Genomic DNA, 13,677 nt, shown 5'->3' with positions numbered 1-13,677 from the left:
TGTTCTTGGAAACCTTCCAGGAGTTCTTCATCGCTTAGGTTTAAGAAATCTTCTTCTGATATTACACCTCTGCTTGTGTTGAGAGAACGGTGTGCTGAGATTGTGATTTTGATGTTACCGACACTGGTTAGATCAGCGAGCTTTACAACTTGGTCTTTGGTTTTGAGTTCAAGGAGGAGGTCCCCACTTGACATCTTTGAAGCTTTGTATTGCTTTCAGATTTTTTCTACTAGGCATTTTGCTATTAGGAATGGCGATAGTTTTCTCATTGGTAGAGATCTTTCACTGTGGATCACATGGTAGCGAGGGAACGTTTCTGCGTTGGTTTTCAAAGTGAACTCGAAAATTGCTTCGGTGCGCCCTCTTTTGATAGGACGATCTGCAAGGGGAGGGAATGCATTTGCCATGCATTCTTGGAATATTCAGCGGCGATGGTAGCCACCCACCACTGAGTTCAACAAGGGGACGCTACAAGGTTAGGAACATACCTGTATACGTCAGCTATACAACGCCGCTATAACCTAATATATGTACCCAAGGTTGGGTAGATACACACGGTTAACCCTTGCTGCCTGGAAAATGAGAAGTAAACTGAAGTGAGTAGAAGACAGGAAAGATTCAAAGTGAGAGAGAAAGACGAAGAGTGGAGAGGGGGACAGGAACAGGCAACTGCCGATTTCCCCCCGGTGGGTCAGTCCGGGGGTGCCGTCTACGTGAAGCAGAGGCCAAAGATGTGTGTTGCCTCCGCCGGGGGGCCTTAAAGGTCCAAACACCCAGCTTCGGCTCAACCCCCGGGATCCCCTTTTCCCCAGACACGGCTAAGCCGCGCACGGCTACACGCGGGAGGGTCCAACCCTTGTGTGCTCGGGTCCGTGGTGTCGCAACACACCAAACGCCTGCTGACGCAGACGCCCCTGCGGGGTAGTAAGCACGTGAAAAACACCGACTTAATCCAGTTTGCATAGTAAGGAGTAGTGTTCATTTTATTCAAAAAGAGGACAGAAGGGAGGGGATAGCAAAATGTGCAGCGAAATAAAAAGTCTTCGAAAAAAAAATGGCAAGACCCATTGCATATAGAGTCGACCATTTTCAAATACAAAAGAAAGGTGACTCATACAGAAGCAAATATTTTCAAATACGAGTTATTTCTATCAACTCATAACAAGCTCACTGGTATGAAGCCTGAACTCTGTCACAAGTGATATGCTCTCTACGAAGGTGGTAAGTCAACGTCAACTGTCCCGAGACTTTTGACATACTCTCAGCCCGCGCACACTTGAGTGTTGCATTTCACTGTCTTAAAGAGTTTATTCTGGTTTGGATGAGGGACACCTGCATTTCGGCGTCAGCCAGCACTTCGTTTTTCGTGCTCAAAGTCCTGCAAAGCGGCAGCGGCATGTTTCCTTTCCCGATCATTCTTCAAACGAGACGGTCCTTTCTGTTCTCGTTCTTGTTCCGCCACGCGTTCGTCCCACGGACCATTTGAAGCATCCTTTCAGTCAGTTATACAGTGAACGACTGATTTTTCCAACTCCCTAGAGGCCGCACAAGCATCCAAAAAATCGGCCGGTTGGAAAAAATGAATGCAATGTCTTTTATTGTTCTTAAGGGCTAAAATCGCCACAGGGTCATGTTAAAAACCTCTGAAGGCCTGCCAGTAGACTTATTAGGCATATCGGTGCTCGTATTGTGACAGGAGATAGCGGGTGCACACGTGTATAATCAAGGAATACATACTGTGCCCCATGGCAATTGCCCTTTCCCTTTGCTAGTTATACTTCACTGCGTAATGATGCTGCATGAGCGCTGCCACCTGGTGAAGTTCACCACCAGATTTCAGAAAGTGGTGAAAATTTAGAGCTCCTGGTGGCCAGGCCAGCAAACTACTACACCAGACAAAATCTGGTGATACCTGGGGAAACCCACTCTACCGAAATTACCACCTACCAGCGCTGCTCATCCAAATATTTAGCACTAGGTGGCACCTGTGGCCCCTTGATCCTAAGGGCTATATTTGTATTTGTCTATTCCTCATTTAATTCCCGTGTTGCTGTGCTACCGCTAGGATACAGTGAACTAAAGCTTCTAGTTCACTGTAGCTAGGATTTATGCTACCACTAAGGTTTACTTGCAACGCACGCCTAGTTATAAGAAGCTTCAATACATGGCGCCAGCTGTAGTAGCGAAGGAGTGAAGTTATCACAAGAAGCACGGGAAGAGCAATGCTGGGCTTAGCAACGGGTCAAATGGCCAGTCAACATGTATGGGTACTCCACTCGCTTCGCTGCCACAAAAAGCTGTCGCACAGTATAAAGACGTTTAGCCTCCATGAAATCAGCAAAGCAGGCAAACCACAACACGATTTGGCAAGTTTCCTGGTAATAACTTGCATTTTTATTTGTAGCGTTTGTCACAAATGCCTCGATTCTTTTTCTAGACTCAACCGCTTCACACTGTTGCAATGAGCTGTCAAAGCAAGTTGGCTCCAAAGGGAGATGGCGATCCAAACTGTGCCAAGACAGTAAAAAGAGCCTGTAAGCCCTATGAATACAACAGCAAGTGCCTCGAATCCTGGGAAATTGAATTCTCGATGGCTGACAAGTGTGACATCAAAAGGTACCAAGCTACTATTCTGCAAGTTATGTCGAAGATATCTTCAACCACACCGAGAAACACTAACCAAATATGTACAGGGAGCTCAGCACAAAATAGCTGTCAAGTCTGCATCAGTTTCGCTGACGCTGAATTTCCCAAAGAAGCCGAACCTATCAGATGACCTGAAATATGCTGAGCTGGAGTTAGCTATTACAACCTGCTGCTACTGCCCTGCCTTGTACCATTGTATTTCACTACATATATTGTGTACATCATGACATACTTAAGCCGGTGATACCAATACGAGGTTTCACAATAGCGGGCTGTGCAAGAAGCAAAGATTTACAATTCCTGTTTAACCAGCTTAGAATGGGCTGGTTAAATGGGGCATTGTGAATCTCTGCTTTACAAATGCCCTAAACAAGTCTTGCTTCCACTCTTTAACGCGCAGTCTCCAAGCGCAGGCCTCCTACCCAACATATGCTGGGTACCCCGTGATTTTAGTTTCAGTCACAGAAAAGATATTAAAGAAAATCAAGCTTGGAGACAAAGGACCAGCTCACAGCGCTGCCAGAGACAATAAGCCAGTCACGGTGCTCCCCTTACTTGCACAAGATTTCGCACAGCTTGAAGAAGATAGGCAGTAAGGTAGATGTTAAAGTTTTTTCTGCTGAGGAAAAATCAGTGCTCTGTAGGTGTGTGAATGCTCATGCCACATGACGAAATATTTGGAATACTAACCATAGGCAGTGGTTTGGAATATGTGCCCTGGGTGTGGTTTACATGATTCCCTTGACTTGCGGAATGAAATAAGTTGGCCAAACAGGCAGATGTTTACATGAGTGATTGAAAGAGCATTTTTACAATGTTTATCCCACTGTGCAAGGTCATCTTGGCATTCACTGCAGAGATTGCCTTTGTGACCCTGAATTTGAAAACTGCGTCCTAATTTCCAAACACCGAGAACAGCTGACAGTGAAATCATAGAGGCTGACAAGCTACAGCGGCTGGGCAACCTTTGCGCCAACGTGCCGTCTATTGCCCTCACAAAAAGCGAAATCAAGTATCTGGCTGTGATGCAATAGGGGTTAATGTGTGACTTAATGCAAAAGTTGCTTTTCATTACTTTTGCTCATGTATATAGTTCCGGTAATTTCACAAATAAAGATCAGTTAACGTCAGTCGCTGTGTTGTGTTCTTTTTTCAGTTCTCGTCTTTTGCATTGTGCAAACATGTCGATATTCAATCACCAACTCGCCCAAACTTCCACCTTGGCAAATAGTCTTTTTCTTTTTTTTTTTTTTTCTAGACAGGACTGAGCGACGTCGCCTGGTGGGACAACCTGAACAACATGTAAGATGGCAGCCATGATACCTTCACCTTAAGTACCGTATAAACTCGTGTAAGGGCAACATCCCCAACTTGGCAGCTCAAAATTTGGGGAAAAAAAAAGAAACCGTGTTGATTACCCCAATGCCGCACACATGCATCCGCGAATGTTTGCACACTTCTTACTCTTGCATGCCACTGCTAGAGGGCGAGAACCGGCACGTGCACAAGTCACCAGCTGGGCCAGCACCATCTTGACCAAAAGGTTCGGTCCCGTGTAAGGGCCACGCTTCACCAAATTGTAAAAAAGAAAGTGCGGCCCTTGCAAGAGTCTGTACGGTACTCATATTTTCCCCACAACACTAAAGATTGGAGTAATTTTTCAGAAGAATTGGTGTACTGCGAAAATGTTGGTTTCTTCTATGAACAGTTTCCAACAATAATGCCTTAGTGGTGCGACACTCTCAGAATTGAATACTGGGGTTTTACAAGCCAGAACTATGATTTGATTATGAGGCACACTGTAGTGGGGGACTCCAGATTAATTCTGACCACCAGGGGATCTTTCATGTGTCCCCAATACATGGGACATGGGTGTTTTTGCATTCCACCGCTATCCGAATGCAGCCGGGACTTGAGACCGTGACCTTAAGCTTTGCACTCTGAATAAAGAGTAATGGAAAGTGAAAGGCATTTCACTTTCTACCTATGTGTTGTCCCATCTATTGACAATTGCAATACTTAGCCACACTGCCCACCATAGATATGCTCCTGAAGTACTAAAGCGCCAAACAGACGACACAAGAGACACAGACGAGCGCTTGTGTCGTCTGTTTGGCACTTTAGTACTTCAGTAACATGCACCAACTAGCCCAACGAAAAGTTCTGCTGGAATAAATACGCTCACTTGAAATATATCACCCTTAATCCAAACAGGAGGTGAGACAACTGCCACAGCATGCTGTGCAGTGAAACAGCCAAGAACATGGCACATTTACTGACTTTAACCCTTTCACTGCCACTCCCGAGATAATTCGGGCGACCATACATGCACAACCCCTGCCTCTCCAGATATACTCGTTTTCGCTTTTTAATTCGCTCCCTGCCGCACCCGATAATACTCGTGTAAAAAAAGAAACGATGCAACCATGTCACACCATCTATGGAGAGGCCAGCCACAAATATTAGAGAACTTGTAGGGTGAATCTTCAACAGATGGAGCACATGTTTCTACAGCACTTCTCTTTGTTTCAGTCTCGGCACAGCAGCCATGGCGAGGCAGCATGCCTCGTGCTTCCGCACTTTGACGGATGAAGAAATTCAAGAACTGCTTATGAAATAGGACTCCTATTGACAGTGACAACGAGGAACCAGCCCACCTAAGTGACTTGCCGAGTGATGACAGTGATGAAGAGCCCCTGCTACCAAGAAATCTGCATAAGAAGAAATCCGACGAGTGCAATTTCTACTGGAAGAGGAAAGAGTTCAAGCCTTATGAGCTTGCTTTTGATCCATCATATTTAGGAATCTGCAATGACATTACAGCGGCGTCAAGTGAGCTCAAGATTATTGAAAGTTAGCTTACACTGGACATAGTGGAAGCAATTGCACATCAAACGAACATTTTCCAGCGCCAACCATGTGCCGCGCTGACACCGGTGGCCGGATCCCATATACACCAGTGGAAAGATGTTACTCCGCGTGAGTTTTATGTATTTCTTGCAGTCATAATTCTCATGGCTCATGCAAGAAAAGGTAACATTGCCCAGTACTAGTCAACGGATCCCCTCTTGAGTATGCCTGTGTTCTCGAAGTTGATTAGTTGTAATCACTTCCTCCTCATTTGGAGGTTTCTTCATTTCTCCAATAATGAACAGATTCATGGTGACAGGCTGCACAAGGTGCACTCTGTTCTCTTAATGTTTCGCAAAAACTTTTAAAGGGTGCTATCACCATACCAGGATCTCCTGGATCTTTGTATAGATGAAAGCCTGCCGATTTTCAAAGGGCAATTGTCATTCAAACAATATATCCCAATATATCCCATCCAAACGAACCAGGTTCGGCCTGAAATCATTCGTGCTCCGTGATGTGCAGACAGGCTTAGTGCTACACATTGAATTTACACCGGATCCTCAACCGAGATCAATGACTCTGAGATGGGATATGAAGAATCAGTTGTCCTCACTTTATTAGACAGGTACAGTGAAATCTCGTTGATACGATTCGGCTAAATACGTTTTTCGGCATAATAAGTTTTTTTTTCGTTCCCGGCCGATGCCCTATAGAGGTAAATGCATTTTTGTACGGCTAATACGATCGTATTTCCACGTCGGTTTGGATAATACGATCCCGGAAACGTCTTCTGTATGATGATAACATCAGAGCCAGTCCTTTGAAGCGGGTGGGCAGAGCTACTGAAATTAACATCGAGCGAAACGACAGGCACGGCGGACTAAAGACGCGGCGACGCGCGCTTTGTATGCTCGAGGCTTGGCCTGGCTCGGCTCGGCTAGAGTCCGGCCGTGCTTCTGCACAGCGCCTGCAGCAGTGTGGCGGCCTCTGGGAGCAATTTTCGCAAGCTCGCACACCAAACGCACCGAAGGTTTTTAGCGCCATCTATCCTAAGACATAGTACTCACGGTAAAATCACGTGACCAAGAAGCAGTGATTGGCGCATGCATTGACGATGCTGTAGGCTTTGTTGGCTTTGTGCTTGCCATTTCTCGTTGCCATTTTGGTGTTTCGAGCGTTCAGCTTGCACTTTGCCCTTATCGTTTCTTCTGTTTTGGTGCCGCGTTTCACCCGTGCGCTTCACCATGTCTAGAAAGCGTAAAGCGTTATCGCTGAAAGAAAAACTCGACGTCCTAGCAAAAGTCAACGAAAATCCGCAGAAGAAACGTGTTGACCTGGCACGCGAACTTTGTTTGCCTGTCTCCACGCTGAACACGATCGTCGGCAAGCGAGAAGAAATTCAGAAGAACATTCAAGTCTTCGGCGCCGGCGTGAAGCAAACAAGGGGCGCCCAGCATGGCAAGATGGAAGAGGTTCTTCTGGCATGGTTCAGGGAAGTAAGGGCGGCGGGTGTGAACGTGGACGGGACAGTTGTTCGCGAGAGAGCTGATGAGATAGCACTCTCGTTGGGCATCTAAGATTTTAAAGCTTCGGGCGGGTGGCTCCATCGTTTTAAAACACGGCATGGCCTGTCGTATAAAACCGTTTCCGGCGAAGGGAAGTCTGCCGACCAAGATCAGGTCTCCAACTGGCTTTCGACTCTGCCGGTGCTCTCTGACGGTGCTCTCGAAGCTTTGGACGGGCTTCGTGGCTTTGTCGCGTCTGCGGAGCTCAGCGAGGAAACTGCTACTCGTTTTTACGAGTTCCAGAAAAGCTTGCTGCAGGACCTCGAAAAGCAAAAAGTGCAGCGCAAAGTGACGGATTATTTTAAAGTGCTTTAATAAAAGCAAGTTCTGTGCCAAGTATGTAGTATTATTCGCGATCTTTTGGAGTCCGTTTTGGATAATACGATTTTTGGATAATACGTTTTTATTTTCGGTGCCCGTGAGAATCGTATCAACGAGATTCCACTGTACCTGGGCAAGGGGCAGGTTTCTCTGGGTTGACAATTGGTACACCAGTCCCACAATGTTCACCTGCCTTCACAAAAAAAGAACAGTGCTTGCGGTACAGTCTGGAAGAACAGGAAGGGAATCCTATGCGACGAGAAAAGATTGGAAGAAGGGGAAGCAAGCAAGACGTGCAATGACAAGCTTCTCTTCGTCCGCTGGAAAGGCAAGCGTGAAGTGCTCATGCTCACAACGAAGCATAAGGGTGGCATGGTAGAGGCCGCGAAGGTGGACAGGAAGACGGGCGAGAGCAGAAAGATTTCCCTGTGTGTCTCCAAGTACAACTTGTGCATGAGGGCTATAGATAAGGCAGATATGGTTGTGATTGTGACCAGTATAGCCACAAGGAAGAGCATGAAGTGCTACAAAAAGTACTTTCACCACTTGGACGTTACCATCCTCGACAATATACTGCAAATGACAGCCTCTGGTATAAAAAGAAGCATGGCAGACTTTCTACTTGGACTTGTCTGCCAGCTAGTCGAGGTGTACCACGAGGGAAACTCGAAGCCAAAGGGAGGACACCCGTTGATGGGTGAAGATACAACACAGCTGATAGCGTGCCACTTCCTGTCCGATACTCCCTTATCACGAAGCAAAACCCAACACGACTCTGCCGCATCTGTGCTAGCACGCAGCATCGACCAAAGCAGCAAAGGGAGCCTTGCTATCTGTGTTCCAGCTGCCAGGTGCCACTTTGTGTGGTGCCTTGTTTTGAAGAATACCACACCAAAAAGTTTTCTAAACACCTCGACATCCTAATTAACAGATAATGATTTGTTAATTAGTCTGGTGCCAATTTTTTGAATTCAGTAATACTAATATCTATAAGATTATCCTGAATAAAAATGTTTACATGTTCTTCAGAGCATCATGGTGTGTTACTAGCATAATATTCCCACAAAACTAACCTTTAAAAAACCTGGCAGGGAGTGTGCAGCGGTGAGAAAACCCGGCAGTGAGAAGCTTAAGGGGGGAGACGGGTGTTCGGGAGCGAAAAATTATAAAAAAGATTTTTTTAATGACATTTTAGAGTTCTACAAGCATTTTTCTGTCTGCCAATTTATTAGTAATAGCATTTCAAAGCACACATGAGCTCGTCTCGCGTGCAATCCAACGCCAAAACAGCAGTTTTCTTGTGACGCAGAGCTCCAATTTCGTTAACACCACAGATGCCATCTTAGTCTCATTTGAAAGAGCATTTCATTTTCAAATTCCCGCTGGTGCTGCTTCGTTTTCCTCATTGGTTGCACGAAAAAAAAAAAAAAGGCAACAAAGAAAGCAGCATGCTCAGTCCTATTCGCTGTTGGGCACACGTGAGTTTCCAGATCTCATTGGCGTGTCTCATCTCATCACAGAGCGAAAAATGTGACAGTGGGGCAGCCACTTTGCCGGTACTTAGATGTGCGCGCTTACGACCAAAGTTCTCATGATGCTTGGTTCAACGCGAAAGTTCTATTCACGGAATAAGTTTGGCAAGAAAATAAACAAGTCGTTCGCCAACAACTTCAAGGCACGTGTACAACCAGGTAGCAGCGACGCGCCCACCGCTACCGGTGAAAGCTTATCAGGCCTGTCAGTCTGCAATGCTCCGACAGACAACAGCTCTGTCTGTAACCAAAGAAAGAAGGCGCTGGCGCATCGATCACCGGAACACGCGGACGGAGATCGGGGCTCCCTGTCATCCACCCCATCCGCCAACAGAGAATTGGGCATAGCCAATCTGCGGAGCTGCGACAAAGAGCAGCCATGAATACCGCGATACAGTGATGCTAGCGCTGTCACACTTGCAGGCAAGACAGACAAAAGCCAATGCAAAACTACGGGAACTTCAACCACCGCAACGAAACGAAAATTTGATTTTTGTTTTATGATAGCATGTGTGTGAATGCATGCGAACACACATGTGTACCTGTTAGCATATATATATATATATATATATATATATATATATATATATATATGTGTGTGTGTGTGTGCTTTTCTTTTGTTCATTTTTTTCTCTTCCAAAATAAAAAGATGCTCACTCCTCTGTCAAAAGCTGTTAGGTTAACAATATTAACTATGTTAGTGTATGGCAAGTATTCCATTTATATGTTTTGATATGTTTCATTTGACATTCTTTTGCCTGTATTATACGTACCCACTCCTGTATGAGCCTGTGTAAGGCTTACGGTATGAAAAAAGAAAGTCATCATGCCCAGCACTGCTTGGAGCCGACAAGACGTCGAAGGAGCAATCGGCATCTGCTTTGTCAAGCTGAAGAAGTCATCACCTACAACGCCGGCTTTTGTAAATGAAAGCCTCGAGTTCAGAGTGTGCAAAGGAAGCGTAAACATGACTGAGTGCGTCCTACAGCGTGAAGCCAGCAGCACGGTAGTGAACATTCGTACAGGTACCCAGCATGCTATTGACATTACCAACTTCACATGTTCACATGTTCCAACTTCACATGTTCAACTTCGCCAAACTTCACATGTTCAGCGTCTGCCTCAGCAGCCTTCATCGGTTGTGCACGTCTGTTTTCAGCTTGGGAGGTGCTGGCCGTCGCGATTCTTTGCGATGGTGTTCAGCCTCGGCTAGCGTTCCTTTCAGTGGACATCTCTGGTGTGGCACAGTCGAACACAGAGCTGCGACTTGAAGATGGTCTGTGCACGCAGCCCACGCCATCACTGTACCAAAACACTGCAAGAGTGATATCCCGCGGGAAGTGGATGCCGCACTCTGGTCTAAGCAAGAAATTGCGAAGAAGCACGCAATACCGAAAAGCACGCTATCTACTTACATAAAGAATAAGAGGGCTATTGAAGATGCCTTGGCGGCAGAAGTTGCCAACGAAAGGAAGAGGTTGCGGCCCGCAAAGTATCCCGACGTCGAGAAAACACTACTGCTTTGGATAAAGGACATGCGCACTCAGGATATTCCACTGAGCGGCCCTGTGATACTGGCGAAGGCAGCGGACTTCGCCCTGCAGCTGGGTTACAACGACTTTGCTGCTTCGGATTGGTGGCTGCACCGCTTCCACGAGCGTTATGACCATTGTTTTCCGTGCTGTCGGGAGAAGCAAAGGCCATAAATGTTGAAACGTGTGAAGCTTCCAAAGCACCGGTACAATCTTCCAGGCTATGTTGCAGAAGCACTGCTACCTGTTTATGAACAGCTCCCACAGGCTTCTTTTCTGCAACGCTACCTGGGAGCAAAGACAGAATGCATCAGAATCATTTCACTCCGTGCTGTGGTCCTTGATGCCCGAAGAGCAGCATGCGTCGCTGATTGCCGTGGAGACAGCACTGCATGAGGCAGTTTTAAGATATAATGCTGGCTGCCACAGGGCCACCCAAGAGCTATGTTCATTAGTGAGGCTAACACCTGGCCATTCAACAGGCAGCCAAGAATGATTCTCTGCGCTTAAAAAAGGCCAAGAAGCGATCGCAAGAGAAGGTGGAAAGCAGCAAAAGAAGAGAGTGCCTAAGGACATCTCCAGTTACGCTGCAGGGTCATTTTAGACCAATATATGTGCTCAAAACTTTCAAAGCTCATTTTCTCAAAATGACTTTTTTTAGCTAGTGAGGCTGCTTGTTCCAGCCATATCATCAGATTTCCAGAAGTTTTTTTTTTATTGTGTATCTGAATAAATTTCTCAGGGAAAGACAAGCCCATTTTATAAATATATATATGTTGTGTCTGTGATTTGTGATATTTAATCAAAATTTGATTGATAAAATCTTAATCACCAACCTAAATTCGGTGGTCTGCTAAAATAAAGGGCTCTCTGTCTTGCCCTGAGGTATCCATCTGGGAATCATGATAGTGAATTTCACAGTTGCAGCACCTTTTGAAAATTCTCCAGGCCTGGAATGAGAAAACCATGTGCACCGTTCTGACATACCACTGTAACTTGAGAACCAGTGAACATAACTGCATAAAATTTTGTAGTTCTACTAATGCTTTTGCTATGAGTCTATCCTAAAAATGTCATTAAGATTTCTCAATAAACAAAAAAGTTGGTACCCAAGGGTAGCCTCCCCCCTGAAGGTCTCCACAAGAAACCTGTATGTATGTATGTATGTAGAAGGTATCTCGCCATGGTTGGAATGCAATGTGGTTTTGATGCCGATTTCTTTGAAGCGTTAAAAGTAAAACTGGATTCCAAAACTGAGTTGGAGAGACATGGCATGCTCCTATTTGACGAAATCCTGGTGAGAGAGCAGAAGAATCAACTCCAAAAAGCTAATGTACACGGGTCTCGTGGACTATAGTAAGGGAGATGAGCAATGCTCCGATCTGGCAAATCATGGTCTAGTCTTCCATGTTTTGTCCCTCCGAGGACAGTATTCACATCAAAGGGAGCAACTAGAGCAACAGTACTAAGCCAGTTGGTTCTTCAAGCGATTGTCATGCTCGAAAGCACTGGTGCAGTAGTTAATGGGATTGTCTGGGACAGAATGGCAACTAATAGAAAAATGAGGACGCACATGGGCGTCAGCGGAAAGCTCAATGAGGCGAACATTTTTTTTTGAGCACCCCGTAGATGAGGAGCACAAGGTGTTTGCATTTTCCGATGTATCGCGTCTCTTCAAGTGCGTCAAGAACAGACTACTTAAGATTTACTTAAGCAGGTGAACGGGCAACGCAAGGTGAACGGGCAACGGGTGGTCTCCGTACATGGCTGTGTACAAGGAAGGCTGCAAGAACATGGGGGGCTTAAAGGTTTGCCCGAAGAAAACACAGCACCACACATACCCATCAAAAATGGAGCTTATGCGCGCGAGGCTGGCAAAGCAAATTTTCAGATAATCCATGATTTCGAGTATCAAATTCTATGCTGACAAAAAAGTAATAAATTCCCATGATGCAGCAGGAACAATAGCTTTCACAGAAAGGATTAATGACCTTTTTTATTCTACGAACAGATGGCATCCAACAGAAGGAGTGAGAAATGGTAGCCGTGACCTCACTGTGATCAAAGACTCAATTCAGTGGCTTGATAACTGGGAATGAGAGCTCCGGTCGGGCGCAATTATGAAGGAAATGCTTTTCACTCAAACTGCGAAAGGCCTCCGTGTCACAATGCTTTTCTACACTTGCGCTAACAGAGTATCTATCAAGCAAGTGCAATTTCAAATACACCCTAAAGGCGAAATTCAATCAGGACCTTCTTGAGAGATCTTTTGGGAAGTCAAGACAAGCAGCTAGTGACAATGACCATCCAGACATGCCAACATTCCTGCAGCTGTACCAAATGCTATCCGTCTACATTCAAACCTCCTAATTTCGGGAACTGTGAAGTGATTGAAGAAAAGCTAGCCTCTGAAGTTTTAGAATTCCGTGAAGTTTTCCAGAAAGCCGACAGTCACCCCTCGCATCTCAAACAGCTGAAGGCCAAGTTAGACGAACTTGTCGAAACAGGATACTGGGACTGGGATGATGCTATCCACGATAGTCAAAAAGCGCTGAAGTCGTCGGTATTACATCACAGTATTTCTCTCAAAGAGGATGAAAATAATGCTGCCTTGTGAACTCTACAGACAGTCACTTTCTTCTGTGACACCAATTTTACCACAAGCATCTCTTACAATCTGCAAGTCAAGAGATGGGTTAACTCATCCGAACACGCGACTCTACAACATGATTCACTGTGTAGAAGACTTCTCCAAGAACATGGATCACTATGACGTTTTCTGGGGAATCGTTGAGCACGTTCTTCAAAACTTCGTCCTCAAATTTCCGTGCCGCGAACACAAAAAATGATGCTATAGCCAAAATTCACTACTACGAGGGAATGCGTATCAGGCAGCACTGTGCAAGCAACGCATGAAACAGGCAGAAAACATCCCAGCAGAAGAAGAAGCTGTCGAGGTTAGGAAATGGCTGATGGATTTCTTGCAGAAGACGGGTTTCGGCGAGTTTTACGAATGCGATTCATTTCTTTGCTTTCTTTGTAATATTGCATCAAAGAACAAGTATAAGGCGTACATTTTTGTTGACCAACCTCCGGTATAGAATTCATCCATATATTAAAAAAGCAATTAGAAGTTCAGCACTTTCATTCACCTGTTTTGGCTGCACGTGTTCCTTGTCAATTGAGCTTGTGCCTAAAATATCATAGTATGGAACAAGTACTTACGAA

General features: G+C 45.5%; 1 long non-coding RNA gene across 1 annotated transcript in view; it reads right to left on the bottom strand.

The window, feature by feature from the left end:
* The window catches only part of LOC140219407 (uncharacterized), a 42,461-nt gene extending 29,351 nt beyond the window's left edge, over positions 1–13,110 (bottom strand). The window contains exon 1 of the long non-coding RNA XR_011895634.1: positions 11,286–13,110. This is a non-coding gene — a long non-coding RNA (uncharacterized lncRNA). The remainder of the gene's footprint in view (positions 1–11,285) is intronic.
* Between the last annotated feature and the right edge of the window lie 567 nt (positions 13,111–13,677).

This window comes from Dermacentor andersoni, chromosome 7 (genome assembly GCF_023375885.2).
Source record: "Dermacentor andersoni chromosome 7, qqDerAnde1_hic_scaffold, whole genome shotgun sequence".
Taxonomy (NCBI): domain Eukaryota; kingdom Metazoa; phylum Arthropoda; class Arachnida; order Ixodida; family Ixodidae; genus Dermacentor; species Dermacentor andersoni.
Note: the sequence above shows the minus strand (reverse complement) of the source record. Positions and strands in the feature narration are given on the sequence as shown.